The 15,557-nt window shown below is 44.4% G+C and overlaps 1 protein-coding gene and 1 long non-coding RNA gene across 3 annotated transcripts in view; both read right to left on the bottom strand.

The window, feature by feature from the left end:
* LOC127526133 (uncharacterized) overlaps positions 1-4,870 on the bottom strand; it is a 71,025-nt gene extending 66,155 nt beyond the window's left edge. The window contains exons 1-2 of one of the 2 annotated variants that reach the window (XR_007933754.1): positions 4,822-4,870; positions 4,514-4,627 (exon numbers count right to left, since the gene is read on the bottom strand). This is a non-coding gene — a long non-coding RNA (uncharacterized LOC127526133). Of the gene's footprint in view, positions 1-4,513; positions 4,628-4,724; positions 4,789-4,821 lie in introns of those variants that run through there. The other variant, XR_007933755.1, reaches the window with a different exon arrangement.
* iglon5 (IgLON family member 5) overlaps positions 1-15,557 on the bottom strand; it is a 399,602-nt gene that overhangs the window by 174,480 nt on the left and 209,565 nt on the right. The gene's annotated exons all lie outside the window — the stretch shown is intronic.

Raw genomic sequence — 15,557 nt, 5'->3', positions numbered from 1 at the left:
GGGGCTCATTTTGAGTGCTAACATCTCTCTCTCTGTCTCTTTCATTCATCAGACAAATAAGAATCTTATCTACTCACATCCACCATTTCTGGGTTACCAAAATGGCCATTCCACATCAGTTCCACTTCCGACTCAGAAAGATGACATCACTTTCTGGTCCTGCCATGATGATGTCACTTCTGGTCCTGCAGTAATGACGTCACTTCTGGCTCCTAATGAGAACGTCACTCCTGCGTCTTCCTGGATGACGTCATCTCCAGCACACAGCAGTGATGTCATATCCTGCCATTTCACGTCCTCTCACCATATTTTTGTATAAATGCCACCTTTCCCCTTGGGATTAATAAAGTGCCTATCTATCTATCTATCTATCTATCTATCTATCTATCTATCTATCTATCTATCTATCTATCTATCTATCTATCTATCTATCTATCTATCTATCTATCTATTATATAGTGCCTTTCACTCTATCTATCTATCTATCTATCTATCTATCTATCTATCTATCTATCTATCTATCTATCTATCTATCTATTATATAGTGCCTTTCACTCTATCTATCTATCTATCTATCTATCTATCTATCTATCTATCTATCTATCTATCTATCTATCTATCTATCTATCTATCTATCTATCTATCTATCTATCTATCCTCAGTACTGTGAATTGTCGATGTTTGGTTTTTTTTGCTCAGAATCTTCTTCAAGCCTGACGGACATCACACGGGGCAGTTACCCCAAGTCTTTAACGTCTTATTACAAGTGCCGTTAAAAAGTATTCACCTTGAGTACGTGAGTGTGCCTTCACTTCGGTCAACCAGATGTTGCATTCAAGTATTGGGTACAAAACGTAGATTTCTATCAACTTTCTAACTCTTTCCGTTAACCGTCAGTTGTACTTTGTCTATTTTTCGTGCAGCTGCAGAGTCTGATTTATTCAACTTTACTTTTATAATAATTGTTCAATGTGTTATTTATTTGATTTGTTGTTGATGGTTCTTTAATGTACATAATATAAAAATATCTCAGTATAGCGTTCCTGATTTTTAGTTAAGAAAGCAGGTTTTCATTTTGCCATTATTAGTGTAGAATGATGGGCAGAAATCACAATAAGGAGTGCAGACGGTGAAGGTGGTCTCGGTGCTTCGTGTCGTTCAGCGTTACCAGCTCTGTGCTCCGGCGCACAGTTGACTGCACCCCACCCCTCATCCCACCCCTGAGGGGTCACCGTGAGCTCCAGAAATGCACCATATGAGGGAAAAGTCTGCAGTTTAACGACACACCCGGAATGTTCAGAAAGTGTCCATTTTATTTAGAAATCATTGACAGCACCGTGACAAAGCAAAACTGCTGAAGCGCTGAGCTGTAATGACGGCAGGTGTCCTGACGTGACACACACACACACACACACAGCACAGCTCCTCTTTTCTTGGGCGCTCAGCACCACACATTGGCAGACCTTTTTTTTTCCCCGAGATGGCGTTCATTAGAAGGAGAGCAGAGCAGCACGCTGGTCAGCAGAGGGGCCACTTGGCCGCTGACCAGTCATTAGTGCCATGCAAATTCAAATCAGAGCCGATGATGGGAGCATTCACTTCAGCCACAGGAGTCGGCTTGTGGTTTGTCTTTACCTTCTCTAACTGACAAAAGAAAAGAAAAACCAAAAGTTGTAGCGTTAAGAGTGGGAATGACAGGACTCTGTTTGGTGGGCCGGCTGACTTTTCAGATAACAGCCAGATCATCATCTCCCATGTTAATGTTGTTAATCTTTAACTTTAACAAACTTCTCATCCCAAGTCAGCTTTATGTGATTCTGGATGCTCATAATCCAACTTACTAGCCTGCATAGGACCACAAAGGGGAGATCATTTTATCATGAAGTGACTCGAGGAAGCGGAAGGCAAACCACATCGACATCACACTCAGAGGGGAAATGACTTGGAGTGACCAACATCTATGAACTGATGGTGACACGACACATCTCACCAGCGCCTCTACCACCTCAGATGTCTGAGAGCTGCTTGCAACTTTCCATCTGAGGACATTTAACAAAATGCCAATGTTCTTCAAACACACACAAACAAATGAGTATTCATTTTGCCTGATAAGTAAGTGAATCAGTAATGTAAGTAAAATCCTCCTTAATAAAGGGATACGCGTCTGTGTGTGCAGTTTCTGTCTCTGGCATACCAAAAAACGGCACATCACAAACATTTTAAGTAATAAAATGCATTGCATTTATCATTCCAACAGATGGCACGTCACAAACATTTAGTAATAAAATGCATTGCGTGTATCATTTCAACAGACAGCACATAGTAGATAGATAGATAGATAGATAGATAGATAGATAGATAGATAGATAGATAGATAGATAGATAGATAGATAGATAGATAGATAGATAGATAGATAGATAGATAGATAGGAAAATTACCCTATATTACATAGATACCTGTGAAAGGCACTATAGATGCATAGCTAGAGAAGAAAGGCTGTATATATTCGACCAAAGTTGATAGATATAAAAGTCACAACATACAGTAATAGATAGATAAGACAGGCACTATGTAATAGAAAGATGAATACATATGGAAAGAGAGGCGCTACATTTTAGGCCATGAATACAAAAAAGTCAATATGACCGCATAGCTACTGTATATATAGAAAGATCAATTGCTGGACATGAAAGACACTATATGACCCAGAGTAGTAGTAGTTGTAGTCATGCAGTAGTCGTTGTAGTGTCATGTGCTCAGAGCCCATTGCAGTTCTACCTTGCATGTCCAGCCCACCTGTAACCCGTTAATCCTCTCCGGCCCCTTGCCCCAGTGGCTGGGGTGTTCCACCTTTTTCCAGATATTTTGGAGAGCAGGTGTGTGAAGCTCCTTATTCAGGGTCACCCAAACCGAGTATCTGAACACTCATCCTTTTAGTTTCCCAGTCCAGTGCCTCAGCCCGCAGACCACACTGCCTGTTCAGTGACAACAGAACACCAGGCAGGCACTCTGGGCACCAAACAGCACATCCAATGAGATGGCAGTGCCCCCCACAGTCCATGGACAGCAGTGCACCCCTGATAACTGACCCGTCTGAAGCTCAGCAGTGTTATGTCTCATTTTGTGATCGTATTGCAGAAACACAAAGCTCCTATGGTAAGATTTTTTTTTATTCAAAAGCTTCAGTGGTTGTGGTCCTCTGGGAGTGGGCGTGGCCAGAGCCTCCTGTGGGCGGAGACATAGCCCTGGGGTATTAAAGACAGAGAGGTGACAGCCTCCCCGGGGAGAGAGAATCTCAAAATAAAATCTCATTTGATAATTGGGTCCCCTCTGAATTCATGTCTGCCAGCTTGATGTTTCAAACCAGAGGACAACTGCAGTCACTGAAGTGGGATTTGCCTGCATGGGCAGGGCTCTCACTGTTGTATGTTAATTATTGTATATTGTCTTTATCTTTAGACATTGTTTAAATAAACATCAAATCATCTTTCATAGAGTGTACTTACTTTTTCACAGGGTGGGATTAAGACCACCAGGACATCAAGGGTGTCTTTTTTGATGGGCTTGTCATCACCTAATGATGTTCTGTTTGTTATTAATGGTTCAGGTTGAAGAGTCAGAGCTCAGACCCCGGCCTCTCATGCAATAAGTCGGTGGCTATCAAAAGGCAGTATGGGTGACTTTTAAAATGGATGGATGGATTTGTGCAGCTCATGGTTGCAGATAGCTGGTGCCTTTCCTGGGATCACTTGGCATAAGGCAAGAACCAACTCTGGACAGGATGTCAGTCTGTCCTTTTCTCAGCTTAATTCAATGCCCAAGTTATTATTCACATCAGTAAGGTGCCCACCAGAAGTGCCAGTGGCAGAGCAGATGCCTTATGAATAATGAAACCAACCTTGCTGAGCTTCCCTTAGGCAGGACTCCTGCCAGACCGTACCAGTCAAGCACAGCTGCCCAGATCCTTCGCACCTCGCCTCATTGATCCAGGGGCCGTCACAAGGGAGACAGGGGCAGTCCGTCACTTAGACAGACGTGTCACCATTTTGACATGACATGCAGTCTAGTCCCCAGGATGATGAGCAGCTGGCCCATTTAGACAGATGAGGTGCTAGGAAAGCGGAGGATAATATGAATATGAAAGAGTGAGAGGTGCAAAAGGCGAGGGGCAATGCCAAGAGACAAGTGACAAATGGCACCTCAAGAGCACGTCTTCATTGGCTTACAGATCTGTGGATAAAGGTCATGTCTGGCTAAAGACAATGCCAGCTCAATGTGCTAATAATGCAGTTTCCATTTTAGACAAGTTGTGCTGCCTGTCGAAGACGAATTGAAATCAAAGTAATCGACGTAGACCTTGGTGTTAATGTTTTCATCATGCAATGTTTAAGTCTCCCTTATATGCTATTTGGTACGGGACTCGTAAAAGCAGTGCTAGTGTTTGTGATGCACCGTCTGTTGGAATGATAAATGCAATGCATTTTATTACTAAAATTGTTTGTGATGTGCCACCTGTTGGAATGATAAATGCAATGCATTTTATTACTAAAAATGTTTGTGATGGGCCATCTGTTGGAATGATAAATGCAATGTATTTTATTACTAAAAATGTTTGTGATGTGCCATCTGTTGCATTTTATTACTTAAAATGTTTGTGATGCACCATCTGTTGGAATGATAAATGCAATGCATTTTATTACTAAAATTGTTTGTGATGTGCCACCTGTTGGAATGATAAATGCAATGCATTTTATTGCTAAAAATGTTTGTGATGGGCCATCTGTTGCATTTTATTACTACAAATGCTTGTGATGCACCACCTGTTGGAATAATAAATGCAATGCATTTTATTACTAAAAATGTTTGTGATACACCACCTGTTGGAATGATAAATACAATGCATTTTATTACTAAAATTGCTTGTGATTCTTCATCTTTTAAAAGGTCAGAGACACTGTAACCAGACCCACACACAGGCACGTATCCTTTTGTTAAGGTGGACAAACATCAGGACACATTTACATTTTGTACTCTATTGTATAATTTATATAAACCTAAAAAGCAAACGTGGAAAAAGTAAATGCACCCCTCAATTTATCACTACCACAAATACCTCCAACTCAAATCAGGCTCAAATGCTGAGCACCCTCACCGTACAGAGGACCTTATCTGGAGCCATCCTCCTATTTAAACCTCAGACATTTAGCTTGGTTTGAGGTGTGTGTTGTCACCCTGCCGAAGAATGGAAAGGGCTCTCCGAGGCCTTCACAGAGAATGTTCTAGATGCCCAGGAGTCTTTAAAAAGATCTCCAAATGAATTCTCCAGACAAGTTGAAAATCTGCCATTCCATGGTGCAGAAGATCATCTAAAGATGGAGAAGAATTGAAACAGCTGCTAAAGCCTGTCCTGCCCTGAAAGAGGAGGGCAGCAGTCATTTTGGAAAAGGACCTGGAGAACTGGCGAGATCTGTAACCAGAAACTCAGTGAGATGGTCGTCAAAGCCCTCAATGGTAATCATTAATAAAGGAAACTCTCACAAAATAGGCACTGCCCTGAGATGGACTGGCGCCCTGCCCAGGTGTGGTTCACGCCTTGTGCCCGATGCTTCCAGACCACCCAGCTCCAAGTACAGCGGGTTACAAAAATGGTGGGCAGTAAACAAACAGTCGTTAATCTCTTTGTTTTCCTTTACAAACCAAGACGAACAGGAAGTGTTATGATTTTTATACCCGGGATCCCATAATGTCACAGCCATTCACTTCCTGGTTGTTACTTAGCAACACAGCGAAAACCACCACATAAAATGGCGGCACCTCTGATAAATAAAATGGCATCACAGAAAAGACGGTAAAATAATTCAACCTTTTAAGGACACAAATTAAATGTTGATGTCAAATTCAGAATCCTTAGGTTATAAACTAAGTAAATATTTATTTTTACCAAAAACACCTCAGGAAAAGCTCAAGGAAAACCGCAAATCACAATCAAGCGAAGTATGCAATCCAACAATTGAAACCCCAAATTGAAAGTTAAAAGAAGAAGCAGAGAGACACAAAAAACTGAGGAGAACTGAAGGATGGAGGAGACGAACAACGAGACACGAGAGCCGATGCCCGGGTGGGCAGTTTAAGGCCTGCTGGTGCCGGAAAGAGGGATGGGGCGGGGCCAAAGGTGCAGTGTCAGTAAGCCCCACCTCCTTGCTGATGGCAGGGTACACAGAAAGAAGAGCAAATGGAATAAGTTGCATTTTAAAGAAGCTGTTCATTACAAAGATAAGGAAACAAAACAAGGCCAATAAGAATATTTATAAATTGTTTAAAAAATAAAATATATATATTCAATAAACATAAAGCACACGTACACCAGTGTGTATAACACAACAGATGAGACCACGGGCCGACTGTTCAAACTGGACATGATGCTGCGGTGTGGCCCACCCTGAGGCTGTAGGTTTAATCCCACTGCTGACACCACTGTGTGACCACGAGCAAGTCACTCACTTGGAGAAAAGCAAACAAAATGCTACCCAGTGTACCTCGGATGGTTCAAGTTTAATATTTTATAAACCAATTAAAACCTGTCCACGCCACACCCACTTGGATCAAAGCGGTTCTCCTAACTGCTTCAGGGCTTCTCAGTGAGCTCATCTATCAAATTAGCATTAAACATTAAAGTGTCCGTTTATAACAAAGGAAGGTCTTTGACAGGGGAGGGTCGTGCTGTTCTAACAGATGGCGCCCCCGTCTGTCACTCATAAGCACTTTCTGCTCAGCCTCTGCCAATCGTAACCCTACACTGGGAAGTGATTTGTGAGGTCACAATGGTGGCACTGGATGCCCTCGTCCTTGTCATTTTTCCATGATCCCTTCCACCCAACCTGTCAGATGAATTATTACTGATTTTTTTTAAAAAAGCCAGCGGAAGGAGCCGCTCCATAACTCAACAAGTGTGCCCATGGCGAGTACTGAAGTGCCCTTCATTATTAATGGTGTCCTTGCTCGTTTCTCAGTCACTCGTCCTTCACGGATGTACCAACGCGTGGCTCCTGTCAGCAGTTCATAAACCACTCTCCGCCATTATCTGCGTTACGCGGCCTGTCACGGCTGCTGCCGGTGTTGTCCTGACTCCGTTTTCATGAACGCAGAAGGAGACTCCAACATTCACCTGGCTCAAAAAAGGGGGGGAAGGCGGGGGTGTTCACATGGAAACTCCTGGCAGCACTGGAGCCCTCCGCCTGACGTCCTCGCTCTCCAGGCCTTTGTCCCCCCCGGCGTGACAAGGTGCTGATGAACCGGGGGGGGCGCCTGATGAATTCTCCCGCAGTGTACTTGTTCTTTCGGCGAGTCAGCAAGCTTTAATATCTGCAGTGGCGGAGGGGGCGCCCGGCAAGCGGGTGAGAAGATCTGATTTCGCTTGTCAATATGTTGACTTGGTATTTGTCCCTGCCTGTCACCGCACAACTGCGCAGAAGGTCAACATGTTGTGAGTCGAGAGCGGCGGAGTGAAATACGAAAGAAACGGAAAATTAATGAGGGGCTCGGCTGTTTACGGGCTGCGGTGGGGGTGCCGAGGCTGCGGTGTCCTCATGTGGAGCAAAAACCTGAAGGATCAGGCAACGTGTGGAGGAGCTGAGGGGGGAAAAGGCGCCATAAAGCCAGCCACACGTCTTTGGCTCAACCCTGGAGAGGATGGCATCTCATCACTGGGAATACTCACACTAACACACACAAACACACACACACACACGCACATGTACACACACACAGATATGCATACTCACGCACACAAACACACACACACACGAACAAACACAAACACACACACAGATATGCATACTCACACTAACACACACCTACACACACATGCATGAACTCACACAAACACACACACACACGCATGTACATGCACACAAACACACCTACACCTACACACACACTCACTATCCCTGTACTCTTATGACAGCACCCTAGTGGCTGGTGCCCCTTGTCCCTGATATGGCAGCTCCAGTTGATGCAGAACTCTGCTGTGCCCTTCTCCTGCACAATAACCAGGGGGCAGATCTCCCGTGAAACTAACAAAGCTTAACCTTCAGGGGTCCTAATCTCGGAGGGTCCCCAGAAGAGACTTTAATTTTCAGGCAAAGGAAACCTTAACTGTGGTGGGCTGGCGCCCTGCCCGGTGGTTTGTTTCCTGCCTTGTGCCCTGTGTCGGCTGGGATTGGCTTCAGCAGACCCCCGTGACCCTGTAGTTAGGATATAGCGGGTTGGAAAATGGATGGATGGAGGAAACCTTCATTCACACCTGATGCTCTGACAGTACAGCAGTTTGAATCAAAATCTGAGAATTGCTGATATGGAAAGGCGCTATATGTATTCCTATTATTATTATTATGTACTGTTTATTTTTCTTAAATGTGTGGTGATCAGTTGTCGAACAACCCCACTGAAGAAGATAGCAGTGGTTACCAGTGGCTCCCCATAACAGTCCAAGATTCAGGGACCCCTAAAATGTTGGTCCGCCATGGGCTTCAGCAGCAGAAACATCAGAGCCACCCTGCTACTCCTTCACCAGCAGCCTGTGCCTTACAGGACTAAGTGACCCCCACACTAGCTCAAGTGACCTCCTCCATCACTCTGCTCCTGCTTGGCCACTGAGGTGCACTGATTGTGCCCCCCAAACCCCCCCCCCCCCCTACTAACTGGTGGTCCACGGGTGACAGGGGCTCCAGCTTTACAGTGCACAGACTGTGGAACGATGTCCCGAAATGAATGAGATCATCCGACTCCATTCATTCAACTTCAAACAGCTGTGTGCAGGAGGGCACTGAACTGAACGGTGTGTTTGGTGTGTGTGTGTGTGTCCACCCTGTGCTGGCCTGGCATCCTGTCTGGTGTGTTTGTTCCTGCCTTACACCCCATACTCGCTGGGATAGGTTCCACCCAATCCCCCCTGGGACCCTGGCCTGTGAAGCGGGTTGGACAGTGATGTGTCCGGTCTGTCGTTCTTTCTGAAGAAAGGCACTATATGAATAAAATGCCTCATTGCCAGTATTATCACATTTTTTCTCTGCCATCTCTACAAATATCATGAGGTATGTGATGTGACTTTTAGGTCAACTAAAACCCCAAATCCATCCATCCATCCATCCAATATCCAAACTACAGGGTCACAGGGGTCTGCTGGAGCCAATCCCAGCCAACAAAGGGCGCAAGGCAGGAAACAAACCACCGGGCAGGGTGCCAGCCCACCGCAGGGCACACACACACACCAAGCACACACTAAGGACAATTTAGAATCGCCAATCCACCTAACCTGCATGTCTTTGGACTGTGGGAGGAAACCCACGCAGACACGGGGAGAACATGCAAAGTCCACGCAGGAAGGACCTGAGACGCGAACTCGGGTCTCCTAACTGTGAGGCAGCAGCGCTACCCACTGTGCCACTGTGCCGCCAACCCCAAATCCCATATCTTCAAACCCACATGTATGCGTAGTCAGTGGTTAAATAAAAAAAAAAAACTGAAAAAGGCAACTGCTTGGCACCCGACATCGCTGGCATCCCTGAATTTCAATTTGCTAGATAGAAAGAGAAGATCACATAATGGGAATAAACAAGTCACAACAGATTAAAATGAATTACCCATATTTAAAAAAATTGGAAATAATAAGGTTTCGCTTACAAAGAAGTCCTGCGCATAATGAACAAAAAATTGCATTACGCAGTAGCGGGTGATCTCAGAAAGATAATATAATGAGCCAGTCACAACTTGCACCAGTCCTTCTTTTTCTTTTTAATTTAGACTTTTTCTTTTTTCATATTTTTTTCCCTTAAAAGTCTTTTTTTTTTTACCTACAGGTGACGAGTTTAAACTTTATTGTTTTCTATTTCTATTTACTTCCCTGGACTGATTGTCATAAAGGGGGGTGGCACTCATGGGGACAAGAAGAAGCCATCGAGCCCACAAGACAAATCAAGATATGGAGAACAAAAAGTAAAAGAAAGAAAACAGAAAAAGATGAGGAGAAAGAAACGGACAAAGAAACGGACGAGAGGGCGGCAGAGCCAAATACAAAGACCTGAAGCCGAGCACGGGGGTCTTCTGAGGGTTTTTATTTTGGGCTGCCTAATTCTGTTTTTCAAAGCCTGCCTGCACACTTCCTGCAGTGTTTGATGGGAGACTTCATAACGTTACACAATCACAGACTTTTTATATTTTTATATTTTTTCTTCATCTTGTAAAGCACTTTGAGCTCATCATATATACAGAAACTTTCGATAGAAATAAATGATGTTGTAACTGCATCTCCCTGAACTTGTCATAGTGCCCTGAGCCTGCACTCCATAATAATGATAATAATAAGTGGGTCCACACCAGGGGTTCTTTTTGATCTGGTCATGGATGTGTTGACCCCCGGGATTAAAAGACCCCCGGTGCAGGCGGAGCGCTGATGACTTTGTGTTGTGTGGCTCAGAAAAGAGGTGAGGAAGGTGGAAGAATGGAGAAGAGAGAATATCAGAGGTATAATGAGGAGCACAATTCAGACGTTGGCCTCCAGGGGGAGCCACTGAAACGAGTGGAGAAGTTTAAATATGGAGGATCAGCGTCGACCAAGATGGAGAATTAGACACCGAGAAAACTCACAAAGGGCAATGTGGCTGGAACAATTAAAGACATCACTAGGAGTGAAGTGTGTGATCAGAGGATTAAGGTGAAGGTTAAAGGTGAGGACATTAAGACCAGCCATGATGTCTGGAGCCGAAACACAGGCAGCAAAAGGGAGCGCAGGAGAAGAAGTTGGACGTGGCAGAAATGAGAAGGTGGAGGTGCATGTGTGGCGTTTCAAAAAAAAGAACCGAATAAGAAATCAGAGGGACAAAGAAGAAAGTACAGGACAGTAGGGTGAAGTGGTATTGGATGTGTGATGAGGACAGACGATGAAGATGTGAGCAAAAGACTGCAGTAGAGGGGAAGAGAAAGTGAGGAAGGTCAAAGTGGAGGATAAAGTAGAAGGAAGAGGGTCCGGCTGGGGTGGTGGTGCAGCACCAAACTGTTTGGAGAAAGTCAATCAGGCACATCGATCACACATAGAAGTGGGAAAAGATGAACAGGAAGAAGAAGAAGTTTTATTTTTATAGTGCCTTCCCCATGTGCAGACCACCTCACAGAAATTCAAAATGAACAGCAGAACATACACCTCACTGAAGAGCACCAGAGCTTGAAGTGGCACCTGACTTACTGGCTGTTGTGATCTGGGGGTCCCAAGCATTAAAGAGTTAAACAGCACACCATTCCAAATACTTCCAATAATGGGCAGCAGAGGGGGATATCACCACCAAACCCTGGCCAGTAATAAGGGTGAGCACTGAAACTTTATTAAATAATAGAAAGGTTTGTTTCACAAAAGGCTCTGTAAATACATTGAAGCTCCATGGAGCACACAAGGCAAAAACAGAGCTGCCAGCAAAGACAACCCCAGGTGGGCAAAACCCAAAGTGAAAACCCAAGAACAGGCGAAATACAAAGCCAAAAACCCAATGAGTCCCAAATAAAAGCATAGAACTAAACGAGAAGACACTAAGCAAACTCCAAATGAACCACCAGGAGCTGTGAATGACCCTCCAGATTTATAGGGCAGCGATTGGCAGGTGGCCCCTCCTCTTTGGGGGACCACCCACCAAACACCAAACGCAGGCGGGTTACATACATAAAACAAAAAGAGTAACGCACATAATTAACAAGACCAGCATTAACATAAATAAACGAGTCCAAAAGAGACCTAAAGCATGGAGGTGGACCCCAGCCAGACCTGACACCGACGTTACACCGTTGAAGGGGAAGATACGTTTGATGGAAGAGTCGGGGGGCTTCCCTGTGAAAGCTTTGGGTTACCTACAGAAAGGTGCCGGTACTCTGGGGTGGTCCGCCATTCATTGGGTTGCACTGATATTCAATCAAAGAGCCCCCCTTGAAGTGTGAACATTCAATCGATTGAAGAACGGGGGGGTCCCCCCAACACACACACAGACATGAACATGTAGAGAGAGATGTGCAGCGAGATCCATGTAGAATTTTGTTCACGCTCACACATACACGTCACACACACACACACAGATAGGGGTATACACAGGGGTACACACATGAACACAGAAACACAGACACACAACACAGCAGGTGCACAGATGGACACACGGCCCTCTTGAATAGATGAACATGTATGTAGACACACACACACACACGCACACACACACACACACACACACACACCCAGATGTGCACTCGCGCCACGTTAGCCACTCATTATCTGCCCTAATTCTGCCCTCTTCAGCTCAGATGCCCATCTCAAAGTCTTCACACCAACACACAAAGCCTGCCGTCCCCGTCGCAGCAGTAAATCATCGGCGCGGCACTCAAAGACCTCATTGGAGACGGTTAGAGAATCAGGGTCAAAGATGGCTGCCACTTTAATAGCAGAGGGCTTTGGATAAAGCAAATGCTGACAATCTATAAAGCACTTCACTCAACTAAGTGCTCTTAATGGGCGCAGGACCCTCACCCACGGCTGGGCAGCCTGTCCGCCCTCTTGACGGCAGAGGACATGACTGAGTCTGATTGTCACTGGCAGGATTACAAAGCTACAGTCCACTCATTTAGGGGTCCCAGATACTGAAGAGGCAGAGGGGGATCCTTCAGACAAAGCAAAGCAGATCATTCGATAGACGGCCATCGACTGTGACACGGTGGCTAACGCTGCGGCCTCGTGGATTTAGCGTCCCACCGCGGGCGTGGAGTCTACACCTTCTTTCTGTGTCTGAGTGAGTTGGCGTCCTACACAAACGAATCAAAGGTGTGTTAGGAAGCAACTCTGGATGGGACGACCTCAGGGCCAATCGACCCGACACACACACATGCATCTTCACGATAAGAACAAACACAGTCAGTCACTCAAAGTTCATTTTATACGGTGGCCCTCAAAGCGGGCACCTGCCACCAGCATCACAACGAGACCAGCTGTCCACAGGACTGCAAGCAAATTTTGGAATCTGCTAAAAATTAAACAAGCCTCCAAAACGAAAGGCGGAAAATCTAATTCTAATTAAGAAAGGAGTGAAGACAGCAGACCCTTCAACAGGAGCCGAGGGTCATGAATGTCCGCTAGGAGCGACTTGTCGAAATTCACGCATGACTCTGGGGAAACCGCGTCGTGTCTGATCTCGGCAGATTAAGGAGAGAATTAAAAAGACCCGGAAGTGCAGAGGTGACGACTCGGGTCACACGCGTCACACAGCAGGGCATTAGAATAGAGATGAGGCCCACCAAAGCCCACCAATCCCATCCACCTAATTTCTTTGAGTCAAGTTGAGCAGTTTGACTCCAGGAATGCAAAATATTCCAGTTTATGAGGGACAATAAATGGCAAACTAAATATTCTTAACTAAGGGAGTAAACAACGTGAGCGCAGGCTTTATAAAAATGAGTCATTCAGATCTGTAAATAGTAATTAACAGTCATAAGGAGTAAATATTCACAACCTGTTTAAATGTTCAGAATGAATTTTCGTAATGAATGTAAGACATTAATATGTGTAATTAACATTTGTAATTAATACTAAATATTACTAATTAATTAGCATTAGCAGAATTTGAAATATTCCTAATTCATATTACACCTTCTTGTGTCACCACCGGGGACTAAAAGCTCGTCTCTCTGTTTCTAATTCACATGAAAAACTCCAGTTTAGTGAGTTAAATAGAAACCGTTTACGTCGATATTCCTAATTAACATCGAGAAATTGTAATTGATGGTTTTCTTCAATACTACTTTTCATTCATTCATTCATTCATTTATTTATCCTGAGCAGGTCACAGGGAAGCTGGAGCCAATCTGAGCAAACAGCGGGCACAAAGCAGGAACGACAATCAGGATGGGGTGCCTTCTTCTTCTAGGCAGCCCACCTAAGCTGCAAACCCACATGGAAACTTCACACAGGGAGCACCCGGGATGCCAACCCCAGTGAACGGAATGTGAGGCAGCAGTGCCACCCGACATGGTGCCAATTCGTGGAAGAAATGTGTAATCACTAGGTGCTAACAGTTCGCATAAATATTGAGTATTAACAGATTAATATGAAGTGTTTGTAATAAATGGCTGTTAACATTTGGCTTTAATAGTTCTAATTAATACCAAATATTTGTAATTAATGACTATTAATAGTTTGCTTAAATTGTCCTAATTAATATCAGAAATATCTAATTAATGGGTGTTAGTGTTTCTTTTTAATAGTTCTAATCAATATGAAACTATTATAACTAAATGGGTGTTAACATTTTGCTTAAATAGTTCTAATTAATTTTAAAAATGTCATAATTTACGGCCGTTAGCGGTTTATCTTAAAATGCTGTAATTAATATCACACAGTTTTAATGAATGGCTGTTAACACTTCGCTTAAGCAGTGCCAGTGGCTGGCAGGTAGGGCGGAGCTCTAGTGATTAGGGGCGTGGCTTACAGAGAGCCCTGTGTGTGAGTGCAGTGCATTCTGGGTGTGGCTCTCCCGATGTGCTGCTGCTCTGATGTTTCAGATCGGATTCATCCTCTGGCTGCGGTTCAGGCCTTTGGCGTTTCTCCTCTTGGTTCATTTCTGCCCATTTTTTCACCTTTTGTTTGCATTCATTTTGTTTCTGTTTATTTGTATTTCATTTTGTCTTTGTATTGTTGCTCCATGTGTTCTGTGGGTGGTTCCCCAGGAGGCAGGGCTACCTGCCAATCAACGCCAGGACCGCCATATAAATTCGGAGGATCTCCCACAGCTCCTGGTGCTTCATTTTGCATTGGCTTGTTACTCTGGCGGCTGTTTTCTAGTTTAGTTCGGTGCTTTTTGGGGATTCATGGGATTTTTGACGACTTTGCTTCGTATTTGGACTTTTCTTGGGGTTTTGCTCCTGGTGTTTCACTTTAATGCACTAGGGAGTGGCGAGTTCTTGTGCTTTTTGTGATTTTCTGGATTTTCGGAGTCATTTGTTGACTCTCCTTAGGATTTGTGACTTGGATTGGTTTGTCTTTTCAGGCGATTCCCTTTGTGCCATTGGTGCTCCACCGAGCATTGTTGTGTTACAGAGCCTTCAGGTAGACTAAATCTTCTTCTTTTGGCTGCTCCTGTTACGGGTCTAAATCTTTTATTTTATAAAGATCCTGCGTTTACTCTTAAATCTAAAAAGGGTTTGATGGTAATCCTCCACCCCCTACCCCAAGTGAATGTTTTGCAAGTTTTCTGTCGATTACGTCCACTAAAAAAGAAAATGAGCCTCCAAAATTAAGCGACTTGTCAAAATTCACGCATGGACCTCAGCAAACCGCGTCGTGTCTGATCTCTGAAGATTAGGGAGAGATTTAAAAAAAAAAAAAAAGACCCGGAAGTGCCTTGTGGATTTAGCGTCCCACATCTGCTCACCGCCGGCGTGGAGTCTGCACCTTCTTTCTGTGTCTGTGTGAGTTGGTGTCCGACAAACGAATCACAGGAAGCAACTCCGGATGGGACGACCTCAGGGCCAATCGACC

Source organism: Erpetoichthys calabaricus, chromosome 17 (genome assembly GCF_900747795.2).
Source record: "Erpetoichthys calabaricus chromosome 17, fErpCal1.3, whole genome shotgun sequence".
In the NCBI taxonomy this organism is placed as follows: domain Eukaryota; kingdom Metazoa; phylum Chordata; class Cladistia; order Polypteriformes; family Polypteridae; genus Erpetoichthys; species Erpetoichthys calabaricus.
The sequence above is the reverse complement of the archived record's forward strand: the minus strand, read 5'-3'. Positions and strand labels throughout refer to the sequence as shown.